A 16,331-nucleotide genomic window follows, 5' to 3' on the forward strand; every position below is an offset into this window, starting at 1 on the left:
ACAAGTACCAATCTCCCACTCTGTATTGTTTGGATAACCATAGGGCCCTCCTGATATCTGCACTAATCCTGGGGGGAGGACTTCCTAATAACATAGCGACCACTGGGTGCACAAAAATATCTATGAAATCTGTATAAGTATAAGGAGAGTCATATTGGTGGATTAATGGCATCTAGAAGACTACTGATCTAGGGTTGCCTCCGTTATCAAGCTTTTGAAGTGTAAATGGGAATTTATTAGCTTGATAGTATAGGAAAAGATGATATAAAACTGATGAGTACTTGAATACTCTTTCATTGTCCATTCTCATGAATTGATCATGCATTTTATTTGCAATGAATTTGGCATAGTCAGACATGATGGCAGGGGGCTGTCCAGGGGTGTAAATGGACATGAAGTTTATAGTAATCTCATCGACAAACTCATTGGTAGTCTGGCCTAAAACACAAGATATCATTGATATAATGTCTTGGCCAAGTTCAGAGAATATGGTCCACATGTATGGGGGAGGGTCCTTTGGAATGTATTTCTCTTTCACAATGAATGTCTCGAACAATTGAGCAAGCTTGATAGAGGTGCTTGTAGAGAATCTGTCAAGCAGGTCTCCAACAGAAACAAGGGTCAGTTTTTGCCCTGGTTGCAACTGTAGTATTTCATTGGTGGACTCAGCAATGATGGTGAATAATATAGTATGGTCAGGAGTCATCACTACTCTTTGGCTGGGACTGTAGTTCATAAGGCAATAGTGGAAAATTTCAGGGAAGATATGAATTCTAGGGAATTGGTACTTGGGCAAACATGATTCCCACAGACCTATTTTGTCTACATGGTTTAAGTACTGATCCCTATACCTGCAGTATAAATTCAGTGGGGATTCATGGACAAAGGTGTCTTTGATTTGAAAGTCTTTGTCCACCAAAGGGAGATGGTCTAAGTCCCAGTGGGGAGTAGTAATTGGTAGGACATTCAGTGCAATTGGAGCAGCCATTCTTGGTTCTTGTGGATTCAAGAACGGGGGAAAAAGGTTTTTCAGTCAAATTGGGGGTAAATTGGTTCAATTCAGAGTGGTTTGGGGTTGCTGGGCAATTGTTTTACTTAATTACTTAATAATTTTAAGGCAATTGAGTAACAGGTTTGGGAATTAGACAAGGTTTCTTGGTGTATTCGGATAAATACCTGGTTTTGTATTTGAACAGGTTGATGGGCAACTGTGCACAGTTTGCATGAGGCATACGTGGCTGAAGAATGGACTGGACGTTCAGTAGCTTTGGCAGGTTGACGATTGAACATGGGTTGGCCGTTGCATGGAGTTCTGAGCGTTTTCCATGATAAAACAAAAAGAAATGAGTTTTTTTAGTTTTATTTGTAAAGTCAACCAATTTGGCAGGTACACAGGGAAAGGTGCATTTGGCATTAAGCAGGCGATGAGACGATTTGTCGTCTAGCGGGAGGCGGTAAGTGGGTTTGGGTCACACTTCTTTTGGGCCTGAGGTGGTTTCGTGGGGAGGTTACCCAATGGCATTTATTGGGCGACACGTAGCATTGGGGTCCAAAGCAAAACCATCCTTATCGGGTGGGTAAAGTTCTACTGTTAGAGGCCACCCGATATGATCGTCAATCGTCAGATTGAAAAGGGGAAAATCACATGGTGATCAGGGTGGGGGTTTTGTCACAAGGTTAAATGGAGGGGCCCGAAAAAGGTTTTTAAAGTGGAAAGATTAAGTTAATCAGGGGTTATGGTGTGGTTAAGGCGTCGGGGGTGATTTCATTGGAGGGATTGACTATCAATTAACCGTAGATTAGTTAATTGATTTTTTTTTTATTTGAATAGGGTTTATAAAGTTTATGTTTCAGAATTTTCGGGGCAGGATATTAATATAAGAGTTTTTATTATGTAATTATATGGGAAGGGTTTATTTCTTTGGGAATTAATATACATATAAGTGTTAGAAGTGAATATGATATTGGTGGAGAATGAATAAAACGCTAAGTATAATGCATTTCGTTCTTTTGTTTTGTTACAAACATTATACTTAGGTTAAAGTCGTTTTTTGGTTTTTTATGAGAAAAAGGGTCTTTTCATGGGGGAATGATCACTTTTTCTAGGATAACTAGGTTTTATCCTTAAGGAAAGGGGTTTATTAGGGGAAAGTGGTTTTTCCTTAGGAAAATGATGTTTTTCTTGGGAAAAGGGATTTGTTGGGGAATATGAGTGAATTTGAAGGGGGTGAATGCTTATGAGGGGACTTTTAGCACTTAGGACCTATAAGTTATTGGGCCGAGGGTCCGGTCCCTCCAGAAGTCAGAGAAATGCTCTGAGCCCCTTTAACTTAAGATTTTAGGTACTTTAAGACTTTTCTTGGAAATTAGTTAAGTCGAAAATGTAATGAATGAGGGAGGTTAATCAATTGACTTTGTGTGCTTTGATAAATTCTCAATTTTCATCAATACTTAGAACTTTGATGATGAAGGTGAATATTATGATCTTATCTAATCAATCATCACAATTTTGCAACCATTCTTCTACTTACCCATCTACTCATCCTACCATTTTTACTTCTCTTTATTAGGGTGCACTTAAGCTGGCAAACCTTTTATCAAACCTTTTCTTTTCTTTTACAAAAGTAATCTGTCTAAGTCTAACCTTATTACATTCAAAGGCTTAGATTAAATAGTTGAGCTCCTTTTATTTACTCTACCTATCTACTTATCTGCCAAGATTAAACAGTTTGGTCAGATTTTATTCTCTATCTCTAAGCATAAAATTGAAAACATGAAATAGCCAAGTTTAAACATTTTGACCATCCATGGACTATGGAAAAGGTAACAAGTTGCACACAATCTTTTATTCTGCATCAAAAGTAAATAGTAGTGGCATTTTCACTTGCACACTTTCATGGTCTTTTTCTTTCTTGGGGTTCAGTTTTATCTTTTTTGACCTTTTATTCTTTTTGTCCTTTGATTTTTCTTTTAGGACATACCCTCTTTACATTTTTTAATTTTTTTTTTTTTTTGAATATGGAAAACATTTGCAAAAAGAAAAGGTATGTACATATTACAGATTTCACCTCAGTCATTCAAAAATTACGACCCCTATTAGTATAGGAACACAATAGGTAGTAATGACAAAAGAATTCAAAGTCAATTACAACTCTTAAACAATTGCATGATTCGAGGAACTAGAGGGAGAGATTTTAGGAATTTAATGAATTAGAAGTGGACATAGAGGATAGAGTATATCTAGGAGTTGATTCAATAGATCTAGGAGTCAAACTAGGATGAGTTCAATAGAACTCACTGGCATATATGTAAGGCCACGGGCAGAGTCAAAAGGGAGGCCACAACATTGAAGAATAGGCCTGTGCAAGACAGAGAAGTCTCGAATGTAATCATTTGTTTATATATATATATATATATATATATATATATATATATATATATATATATATATATATATATATATACAGAGGTTTATTCCTGATTGTGTCAGTATGCATGAAACGAGTATTTCATGGATGAATTACTCATGAATTCATAGGTTTTGTAACAAGGTTGCAGGCAAAGTTCTGAAGGTCGCGCAGAGGAGCAAATGATTTAGAGGAATCATAAAGGGATCTTTGAATCCAAGTGAAGAGACAGAGCATAGCTCTGGAGAGAAGGAGCAAAGTGAGAATTTTCTGAAGAGTTAAGCTTAGAGAAGTTGAACAACGGAGGCGGAAGGTGAAACCTTGAAGAAATCCCAAATCATAGAGAAACCCTGAAGAAACAACATAAATTCTAAGTAAAATGAAGTGCAAAGAAGTAAAGTATTGGTGCATATGAACCATTAGATCTCAAAGATCAATGGTCTTCGCATAAGAGGAGAGCACGGGAGATAATTGGTGAAAGGCGACTTTATAACCTTAAGTGGTGTTTTAGGCGGCAAAGGAGTGGTAAGTGGTATCAAAGGTTAGTCCTCTGATTCCATTAATAATGCGACACATAGCAGTGGGGGTGTGTGGGAAAACCGCTTTTATCGGGTGGTTAAACCCCTTGCTTGTTGTCTCTTTGAAATAAACAGCAAGCATCAGATTTGAAGGAGCAAGATCGACGGAAAAATTATTTACAAAGTTTAAGTCCCGCAAGTGTAAAACCCAATTTACACTAAAAATGAGCGCAAAACATAGTCGGATTTAGAATCCGGACCTGAAAACTTATAAAAGTTGGCCTATACCCTTATCGGGTCCGAGAGTATGATCACATCGGAGGTTTATGTGTTATAGCATCAGTCCTTTAATACTCCAACTTGCGATATGGTGATGAAGCGATGCACTGACAACCGATAATTGGCGATCGGAGATCGGAGGGGTCGGAGGATGGAGATCAGCGCAGCGGAAAGGCAATAGACTAAGAGGCAGACCCAATGATAAATATAGATGTGGGCTTATGATATTTGAAGTCCGGCTCTATGTTCTGGTGGGTTTCCTTTGTTTTGGGTATGTTTCATTTGTAAACGGGACAATAAAGAATTAAGCGATGATAATGTATTCTGAGAAGTAATATAATCACATATCGGCGTAGCGGAAGGATGGGTATTAAGGTGAACTGTGGTGGACCCAATTGTGATCAGCGAAAGGTAACCTCAGAATCTGTGTGGAAGTCATACGAAAAGTGGAAAAAGGTATGTTTTGTAGCATTTTCCTTTGTAAATGGGTTTTAAATGGAAAATAGTGTTGATGAGGGATTTATGTGTGAAAACCATATGTAACCAAAGTTAAGGAAGGTAAAGGTTATATATATGGGTTTAAGGGTTATGAAGGTTTAATGAAGGTTTGTAAGAGTTAATGAGTCCCAAATGGAAGGAGAAAGGGTTATATTGAGTTTAAAGTCCCGATAGGAGGTTTAGGCAGGGTGATTGAGTTCTGACATAAAGGAACTGTAAAAGAGGGCCTTAACCATTAGAGGTTGAAAATTTGACTCCTTTGAGAGTCAAATACCTGGGACAGTTGTGTTTATGCATTTTTATGCATGCTGTGGGTATAAGCGGGGGTAACCCTGACATCAGGTATAAAGCCAAGCTAGTAGTAAAAGGATACTCTAAGATGGAAGACATATATTTCCATGATTTTTTTTGGCTACGCAAATTTGTATATGTTTGTATTGTCTTAGCCGTAGTTTCTTTGCTTGATTTGGAGTTAGAGTAATTATATGTTAAAACAACATTCTCACATGGAGATTTGGATCAAGAGATTTATATGGAAAGACTAGAAGGTTTTCTACTTTACAAGATCAAGAAATCATTTTATGCCCTAACTTTGTTTCCTTCATGATAATCTGGGATTATACTAGTAGTGAGAATCACCATTGCATGCAATTCAAAAGTTTAAATTGCATATTCATTGTCTTAGTGCTAGATGCCAAGGATGTGCTTATTGCAAGCCAAAGCATGGATGCAATCAACATGTTGAAGGCTCAAATGGAAAGGACTCTTTGATATAAAGGATCTAGGAGAAACAAAATAAATCTTAGGCATTTAAATACAAAGAGAGAGAAAATTGTAAACTTAGGTTTTCACAGTAGAAGTACGTTGAGAAAATATTTCTAGAATTAGAAATGAATAATGTGAAATTGGATAATATCCCTTTCACTTTAAATTTTAAGTTTTCTTTGGGTTTATGTCCTAATAGTGAAAAAGAAAAATGTTATATGCCTCATGTACCTTATGCTAATGCTCTAGGAAGTCTAATGTATGTGGTGGTTTGTACAAGACCAAACATTTCACATGCAGTGGGTGTTGTTAGTAGGTACATGGAAAATTTGGCAAAATAATATTTGTTGGGTTGCAATGAAATGGGTGTTTCAATATCTTAAAGACCCCAATGATTATTGTATCACCTTTAATGATTGTAACAATTATGTATGAACTGATATGTTGATTTTGGTTTTGTATGTGATTTGGACAAGAGAAGGTCTACTTTAAGATATGTCTTTACTCTTATAGGGCATCCATTAGTTGGACATCAAAGCTTCAAGAAACAATTGTTTATCCACCACTAAGGAAAAGTATATTGATGTCTCACATGTTTGCAAAGAGAAAATTTGGTTGAAGAGTATTCTAGGAGAAATTCGAAAATGCATAACAACCTAATTTTTTATATGCAATAGTAAAACTGCTATACCTTTGGCTACAAATCCAATCCATCATAGTAATACTAAAGATATTGATATAAAATACCATTTTGTAAGACAAATTATTGATGGAGGTGGAGTATATCTTAAAAGGATCCAGACTGAAGAAAATTGTTACCTAAGTTAGCCTTTTGTTAGGGTTGCCTAGAGGGTGATGATTTTTGAAACCAAATGATATTTTCTAAAACTATTGTAATAGTGACTACTTCATTTAGGAAAATCAAGACACTGAGGAGGCATGGAAGCGATTGTAATCTTGGTTTGATAATAAAAAAATTTGCATTGCGAGTGGATGTTTACTTGAGAAATTGTTACCATGTAAAATCTTGTGCACGGATGAATTTTGTGTCATTATTTTTGTAATTAAATGTTTGCACAAACTCTAAAAAACTCTAAAATACCAACAATACCAACAGAACTTGGGAAAATACAAGAAATGTAACTAGTCAATGAAATAGTTTTTTAGTTGAAATATAAATATGCAATTTAGAATAAAATACCAACAGAACTTGGGAAAATACAAGAAATGTAACTAGTCAATGAAATAGTTTTTTAGTTGAAATATAAATATGCAATTTAGAATAAAATGCTGAATTTTTGTTATTTAAAATATGCTTTTAAATATATAAATAGATTCAATTAGTGATAAACTCTTATAAAAACATATAGATTAAACAACTTATAATGGTTAAAAATCTCTGCCAAAAATCAAATATTTTTTTTATTCAATCCTATAAAAACCATAACCCTTTGTGATCATCTCTGTCATAAATAAAAATAAGTGTATTTTAAATTTTATTCATGACAGTACAACGCAGTATGGATTTTAATAAGTTGACCTGTCTTCTAATTGTCTGCTGTGAAAATGGATCAGAAAATAAAAGCAAGCAAAATGAATGCTCATTTTGTTGTCTTTCTGTCTTTTATAAGGAGGCCATCGAGTCGGCCATGTCAATCTCAAAGCTCACTCATCTCAGGTTCCTTATAGATCCAAGTCAGATCAACTCTGGTAACACTGACCAAACTAGTGGATGTGTGTGGGACATGTAAAGCTTACATATATCTAGTTCTTCTGGGAATGACTACGGTGTCCAACAATCTTTTATGAGGTAAGTTCTCCATTGAATTTGGGAGAAGTTTTAGCTACTAAATCAGAACTGAATATATATAGTATACAGATCTAAACCGGGAGGACCATTTTAGGAAATATGTAAACATTTTTGAGCTGGGGAACAAAGCAGAGATGCTTGGTCTGCTTTGCTATGTAGGGAGCTAACATTAGTGTGGCTACGCTTTGGTTCCATGATATATCATTGTTATTCACGTTTATATCCAGTATTAAATGATGAATCTTCCAAACAAAAATGATTTCTTAACTTTTGCTGACCAGGAAAAGCCCCAAAAATATGGAATATGTAAAATGAAATGCAAAATTTGTCCTTATTGTGTTGATTTATTTGAATGGACAAACAGTAACACCATCAATGGTTAACACCATCAATGGTTAATATGTTTTATAGCCTTAATTGAGACACACCTGAGAAAGGAAAAGAAAATTCATTCAAAACTGAGAAAAATGATGGAATACATATTGATTTCATCCTGCTAAGCATGTTTGCATCTGGTATATCTGTGGCACAAATACTGTTAACTTCTTTCCTTAATATTTCCTGCCAATTCAGATTTATCGCAAGTAAAAATACTGTCCAGGTTAACAGACTCGAAGTTGTCTCAGGGCCTGCAAAGAAAAATGTTTTGCATTCATCCATGTTTTCGTCAATAGTTAGCGTTACATTTCTTTGATTTCCACTCAACTCCTTCTTGTTGGCAGCGATCATGATTCCAAGCAGGTCATTTTCATAGTCAACATGAGTTCTTACGGTTGTTCCGGGCTCCAGCCTACTTTGAATTATGGAATTTAGGAATTTTTTAATCCTTCTATCAATATGCCATGCATACCTGTTCTTTCTTTGGAGAAATATATCTGAAAAAAACCCATGGAATATAAGTCAACAATCCTTAATTATAAGTACTATGAAGCATCATACTTGTGCAAAAGCTCAATGAACTAGTAGACCCTTGTGCAAAAGTAAAAGATCTAAGGATTATGGCACTGGCCCATAGAAGAGCAGCACCCAAAAGAATACATAAACAGAAGTACACATGAACCTGCAGTTACATGCAAAACTATATAATTTGAAGATAAATATACTGTAATTACTGGCTTCCTCGAATAAAGATAGATTGCTCAGCTTTAGCAATCATTTCTGGTAATTCTTTCTGCAATTGAAATACTTCTTTTCCTTCTTCGTAAGCACTACCGAATGCAGTGTGGGATATGATGTCTACTGATGATGCCCTAAACTCTTTATGAACATCAATTTCTTTGCCATGAGAGTCTGCCTGAGCCACCATCTCTTGCCAATTCTCGAGCATGGTTGAAGTGCAATCAGCCATTCTCTTTACCATTGCCTGTGATTGGAACATTTGAAGGTAGCTGAAGTTAGTAGCATACTCTACAACGTTCCAACTGTCAGGAAGTCTCTAACAAATAGTACCAGGTAGTCTCTAACAAATAGTATCAGGGTGATGCAAATCTTTGTTCAGAAGAGAATCATAGGCAGATTCACAGCATATAAAATGTAATTGGACATGCCAGAGGAAAGCACTCGAAAATAAGAAATCAAATGGCCCTGTATAAAATTTTCTCCAATTCACAAGTCTTTTCAGTTTTAATGAATTTTAAATTGCTTGACTCCATCCTTGTTAGGCACCACGTTCTCACGGTGGATTGCAATGTATGCACCAGCTTGATATTTTCAAATTATAAGCATAGATTAATTGTTTCTTTGTATGTACATCTAACCAAGTGATTTTGTTAGTTTGTAGCATGCTTATGTTGAATAATGTTAGACATACACTACCACACCAAGGGTATTTTTAAGACATTTTTTTAAGACAGAAAGCTTTTGTCTTAAAAAATCATTTTTTATTTTAAGACAAAAACAGTTTGAGACAAAAATATTTTAAGACAACTTTATATTTAAGACAAATAATTTATGACTAAAATATTTTGAGACAAAACTTTATATTTAAGACAAAAGTAGTTTGAGACAAACATTTAAAGACAAAACCTTATATTTAAGATAAAAATGATTTAAAACAAAATTATTTTAAAGACAAAAACAATTTAAGACAATTATTTTAAGATAAAACTTTATATTTAAGACAAAACTTTATATTTAAGACAATGGCCACTTTAGATGAAACCTATTTAATACAATTAAATATTAAGACACAAACATATCATTAAGACAATATTATCTAACATCTGCAAATTGACTCTGACAGTGCACCCTATGTCCGCCAGCTTGCAGGCAACTACTGTCTTGCGCCTATACTGAGGTTTCTATTTTATTTACCATTCACATTATCTTATATAAAGACAACGATCTTTCGGGCTCTTTGTTTTGTGGGGGTAGTCGACTAAGAAGAACGCGACAACTTTTACTGACAAGATTTCTCGGACATCAATTCCCCTTCTGTCCCTTTCATATCTACTGATATGATTAGAGACAACTTGTATATCGTTGCATTCGGCACTGCTACATGGAGGGGGATTTTAAGACAATTTTTTAAGAGAAAAGAAATATTTTGTCTTCAAATTTTCAATACGAGGCGCTAGTAAAAAAGGTAAAGGTAAAGGATTAGGGGTCCTTCTACTAGCATTCACAAAGTGGTTGGTTTACCATGGTTGTGAAGTAATATTCAACAAAGGAAAAGCGTTCCTAAGACACATAGCCACGGGACAGGTGAAGCAGATCAAGGTTTTTGTGAAGAACCTGTATAAGTTAGATGTGGAAGATTGTGTTGCATTAAGCACTAAGGCAAAGAAAGTGTAGGTCGCGATGTCAATAAACTTTGGCACAAAATACTTGGTCATTTGCATCATGGTACCTCAAATATTATACAACAAATAACCACTGGCCTCCCTAAAGGAGCACTTAAGCAATAGGATATATGCAAAGGATGTACATTACAGAAATACATAAAATCCACATTCCATGGTCAGGACAACAAAGAACATGCATTCCTAGAAAGGATCCACTATGATGCTTATGGACATTTCTCGACAACCTACACTGTAAGACACAAATATTTTGTCATTTTTATTGATGACTTCTCACGGAAGTGTTGGATCTTCTTCATGTGGAATAAAGATGAAACATTCTCCAAGTTCGTAGAATTCAAGACACTAGTTGAAAAAGAAGCTAGCAAGAAGGTGAAGGCTCTGTTGTAGCGGTTGCAACACCCTCCAAAATTTTGGCCTGCACTTAAATTTCGGAGCCTACTATGGATATTGTGATCGATCGTTCCTTAGTCACTTATTGGTAAGTTGATGATCTCAAGCTCCCCTTTTCGATCTTAAGAGTCATTCATGCTTTTATCTTTACATAGAATGTGTCATCTTTGGGCATGGGGGTTATCCATTGTCATGCAAAGGGAGATTTGTTTTCTTCAAGGGGAAATATTTATGAGAATGGGTTGTCCTCACCACATAGACATGTTTCACACTCATTTCACACACTCTTACACAAATGTCACCTTTATCCTCCCAAAGTCTATCATCAGAGTCGCACTTGCCATAAGCTACCACAAAGGTTGTTGCATTAAGCGAAGTATGTGTTATATGTTCTGGATGGTCTATGTTGTATCGCTAAGTTTTCAAGTGTGTGATCGTAGTCAAGTTTTATCATTGTTCACATCAGTTCCATTGATCCCATACTTAGCCAAATTTCGGAGTTTCCTTAGCAACCTAGCCTCATCCAACTCTCCTCAATTGCACACTTCACATATGTAAGCCTCAAGCTTTTCCATTTCCTATTGGAACTGTGCAATGCACAGAAATCCCAACCTCCCTTAGCATTCAAAAATGTGCAGTGGTTTCCTCCAATGTCCTTCTCTCAGCCGAAACCCACTGTCTCCAGAAACTATGTAGTTTTGTCCCTTGACTACCCAATCTGCCTTGCATCCTGAAATTGCGTAGATGTGTCCTCCCAAGGCCTCATCCCATAGCAATGCCTTGCATCCTAAAACTGTGTAAATGTTTCCACCCATGGCCTCCTCCCGCAACAGTCATTGCCCATTGAAAATACACAATCATGTCTCTCAGGGGCCACGAAGAAAGATGACATGATAGATGACTCTCAAGGGGATGAAGAGAAAAATAAGCAGACCAAGGAACCCAAGGTATGATAGAATATCCGGACCGCACAAAGACTCCATCTGATTCATAACTCTTTGGAGGCTAGGTATGGAAAACAAACCACATTTTTTGAAATACACCTCTTACTGTAGCTTAAAAGTTTGCTTATCATTGTCGTATCATTCTGTCTTTAATGACATCCATAGTTGCAAGAACTAAAACTCATTCCATGTGTTTCCTCTACGTGCCTTGCTCCCTTTCACTTGTTTATTGCATAGCTTAGAATATGAAGAGTATTACCACTTGTTTATTTAAGCTATGGAGGTTGTGACCAACATGATCATATGACTAACCAGGGACAATGCAAGGCATCCTAAGTGGGATGAAAGATGTTTGATGATATGTATATAGTCAGTACACTCCTTTTCATTACTCCTTTGCATTAATCCTTGCTTTGTATCTTGCATGTACCCTCACTACTTGTCAAATTTGGCTACCTACTACCAATAGTCTCTTAGCTCTTTCTTGACAAAGCAGGGGAAGGAATTTCCTTCAACCTGATTTCTTCAAGGCTCTTCATAGAAAGTATATAGCTAAGAGAAGGAGATGTGGAATCTCACTATCAAACTCTTGAAAATACTTTGCATGTTTGAATCTATCCAAACGATTAAGCTGTCACTCAACAACATTGTCAATCTTGGAAGACTCAAGAAATATCACATCTCTAGATATTATAAACTTCTTATTCACTTAATCATAGATATTGTATGCTTTGGACATATGAGTACCCAAAGAAGATACATTTATGACTCCTTGCACTGAGTTTTTTTATCTGTTCCTTAGGTATGAACGCATAACAGGAGGAACAAAAAACCCTAAGATGCCTCACTGAAGGAATGTGGCCATACCACATTTCATAGGGAGTCTTGTTTCTAATAGCAAGACATGGACACCTATTATTTATGTACACAACACATAGAACCACATCAGCCCAAAACCTTATGAATTTAACATGTGAACTATGCCAAGTTCATAGTGAAATTAATACATTTCAGTGAACTATGTGTTGAAAAATGCAACAAGAAATTTTCAATTTGATTTTTCCTTGATTAAATTGAAAAAAATTGAATTTCCACATTAACAAACAACTTGGGTGATGTTAAGTTGTGTGAAATCGTTTGTGTCACCTAGTTTACTCAATAAATTTGAGTTGGAGGGGTTAGAGTTCAATTATGCATATGTGATTGCTAATTTGTAGCAATACAAGTCAATTATCTCAGGTTGTTGTCAGTTAAACTAGTTATAAATTTTGGAGGAACTAGTGGAAGGTCATTTAAGCAGTGGTACTTTAGTCAAACTCAGTGATCATCCAGTTAACTGATCAATCAACCCAAAATAGTTGGGGCATGTAGAGAAGTCAAGTTCCCTAAGATTGGTGGAGATTCCAAGGAAGTTTTAATTTCTTGTAGCTCACACAATTGCAAGAACTTACTATAACCATAGTGGAGGAGGTAGCTTGAGTAGGAGCTTCTTATGAAATTGGAGAGGGAATGATTGTTGGTAGCATTAATATCTTACCAACAATTTGTTTTGCACCACACTTCAATGTTTTGGGCAGGATTTTTGAGGGTGGATATTTTTTTCTGATGCTTTTTCGTCATGCATGTCCTCACTAAATATGTTTTGGGATGTCTGTACTAGTTCCTTGCAAATTTCTGTTTTTCAAGGCTTAACTACTTATGATCTTAGGTGCTCACAATAGTCTGATAGTTTATGGCACTCTCCAAATCACCATTCCTGAAAGGATCCAACAAAATGACTTGAGAGGAAGATGAGAAGGGCACACTCTTATTGGAACTAGCCTAAAACTAGTGGAATTGGTTGGTCCCAATGGTTTTAGAGTTGTACTAGTCTAGTTTGGTGGTTCAGATTGGCTAAGGTTGGTCTTGTATTGAACTAACCTTAAAACACCAAAGTGACTAGTTCTCTACTAAACTAACCAATTCTGAAGAATGTAGTGCAACATAGCTATTGACCAAAAAATATTATTTTTTTAATAAAAAATACTTAAAAGGAAAAAAAATATCTTAACCCTAGGGCCCTACAAAAACTAACCCTATTGATTAATGGTAATATTTAATTTTTAAAGTTAAAGAAAAAGTTGACATTCTCCTTATCTTTCCTTTTTGAAGAGGAAAGATAAGGATAATATCAAATTTTACTTAAATTTTTAATATTAACATTAATTGTTTCAGGTTGTTTCAGAGTGGTTCCAACTTCATTCAATTTTGAGAAAGTCAAATTTTAGATCCCATTCAAAACTTGGTGGTGACTGTTTGAACTGCGTCTTTGTAATGAGACCTAGACTTTGACTTCTAATTTTTCATGTGCATTTATTCGATAATCATATTCCTCGTGAGACTTTGTAGTAGAAGTTGATCTTTAATCCATTGAAAGTGCTTGACCTAGCTTAGGGAACCATTAGCTACCCCTCCCAAGTTTCTCCTCGACATTGAAATTTTCTTCGGAAGCAGGCATTCATTTTATCCATTAGATTGTTTTTCCACTATGACAATCCAACAACACCCCTGCCAGCATATGCTTGACAATCCATCTCATCTTTACTGCTACCTTATAAACACTCTTAAATCTTGTGTCTCCAATCTAAAAGAGGAAGAACCATAAAGGGCCTTCTTGGCCCTCTTCTCAACCCACAATATGTTTAGCTTCTCTCTTGTGCTTACACTCTAGTCTTCTCACAGCTTCAAAATGGAAAATCTTAAACATAGTCTCATGATGTGCATTCAGAGAGGCAAAATTCACCCTTGTTTTACATCAAATTACCCTCTAGAATTACCTTTACCTTTGCATGCAAGCATATATTTTCCTTGTGGAGGAATGTTAAGCTTCCCATCCCTATTTCACCTCCCTCTCCTACCCTCATGAACCTGATAAGTTGAATTTAACCAATCTCACTATATCTGAGATAAACAACCCATCCAACTGGGTAGATTGAGTTGAGACCCTTTTAGAAACTAAATCCATCCCTCCACAATGATATGTCCCTCTCCAACAACATCATCATGTTTTCTTCGAGATCTATCATTCCCATGATCACCATAAATTTCCTAGTCCTTCACTTACATCTTTCGTAATGTCATCATTCAGATCACTTATACTTTGTTGTATTGTTGCTTTTGTTATGATTTCATTTAATGGAAATATCTCCCTAGTAGGCACGAGTAACCAAATTCAAGTTCTTATTGAACTCTTGTGTTAACATACTTGATTTTCATTTTGACCTATTCAGTTTCAAATTCTAATGTGGTTGGTTCATTGGTTGAATACTAGCATTCACCAAGTCGTTATTAATGATCATAGTTAGTTTAGAGTGAACGTTGGACTTTTCCTTGAAAACCAAGCCCCAAGAATATGCAATTATCATGGAACATTTCAAAGCTCATACTTTTCTACAAAGGAATACACTATTTTCATTCATCAAGAAAAGTTATATGAGAAAGAACCAAGTGGTTATGAATTTCAACACTTTCACCTACATTTCCTATCTATCATTTTCTTATTAAATGGGAAAGTTGGGTTTTTGGGATTTTCAAATTAAAGTTATACACTCGTGGTGTTCATCTTGCATTTTGGTCTCCTTCTAAAATCTTGTTTGGTATGTGCAAAACGAGCATTGGTGCAACTTTTAGTGGTGCAATTTTTAAAGATATGCAAATTCTATATTGATTTAAGACATGCAATGTTCAATATCTACATGATACCTTTTCTTGACATTCCATTCATAAATTTGAAATTTGTAACAAGTATAAATTTTACTAATTAAATATTATATTTATTATTACAAAATTGAAGACAAAGGAAGAACAATATATAATGTAGATTTATGTGAATGGAAAATGTTAAGACAAAGGAATAATTATATAATGATAGGTGTGTTACAGATCCATTTGGGCACATCACTCCCATCATTCAGATCAATACCATTAGGCCTCATCAAACCCTAATTCATTTGTTACATGCCCTAGACAAGTCATCACTTTGAATGCCTTCTTCCCTAAGAGTTTCTTGGCCTCAAGCCCTCCAGAATTGCCTCCTTGAGGGACCAGCATAGCCTTGGTTAGGGGTAAGTGTGCTTCAGTGTAGGTAGGACCATGTCAGGGTGCTCTACAGAGCATCTAGGCCCACTTTGACCTGCGCTGGAGTTTGAGCAAAATCATCATAGGGTTCTCGGAATATTCTTATCTTCTGAAGCCATCTAGAAGTTTCCCACACTTATCATCTCCTATGAGCTCGAAATTGGATAGGGAATGAGTTAAGTAACCTCCTATCCTCTCATCCCTTCCTCCATGGAAACTAACTCTAAGTTCGGAAGGCCATTCAATACCCTCATTTATGACCAAACCTCCTCCATTTTCCTATAAATTGAGCACTCATCTAAGTGATCACGGGGGTGGAATTTGAGAATTTGTAAGGAAATACTGTTGGTGTGAGGATTGAGATTATAAGAAAGTATTGTTATGCTGCTGGAGTGATGTGCTATTGATGTGATGTTGGTTGGAACCCAAGCTGGAAGAGTGACAATGGATCAGAATTCATGGTTGCAATTCTTCCTTCTACTTAATAAAGTTGTTTACACCTTTTTCCATATGCTTATCTTGATATATTATGTTTATATGTGTGAATGTATCTGATTCCATTTACTTATAGTCGATATATCTCTTGCTTTGATTGGTTCTCTATCTTCTGTTTATGCTTGCAGGTACTTTTTGAGCCAATTAATTTCGAGGAGTGACGGGAGCCATGCAAAGGAGAAAAAAGGAAAGTGAAAGAACAAGTAGGTCCTTTGATTCCCTTGTCTTATTTATCATCTATAGAAAAAGGATAAGCACTTTAAATCTATTGTTCTAGGTATAGCTACCTACCTAGGGAATTAGTA

At 35.8% G+C, this 16,331-nt stretch overlaps 1 pseudogene; it reads right to left on the minus strand.

Annotated features, from left to right (window-relative positions):
- LOC149246138 (cytochrome P450 709B2-like) overlaps window positions 1-16,331 on the minus strand; it is a 184,236-nt pseudogene that overhangs the window by 73,430 nt on the left and 94,475 nt on the right.

The sequence above is a fragment of the Pinus tabuliformis genome, chromosome 7, assembly GCF_031772625.1.
Source record: "Pinus tabuliformis cultivar Carrire ecotype Pingquan chromosome 7, CPIR1, whole genome shotgun sequence".
NCBI lineage: Eukaryota > Viridiplantae > Streptophyta > Pinopsida > Pinales > Pinaceae > Pinus > Pinus tabuliformis.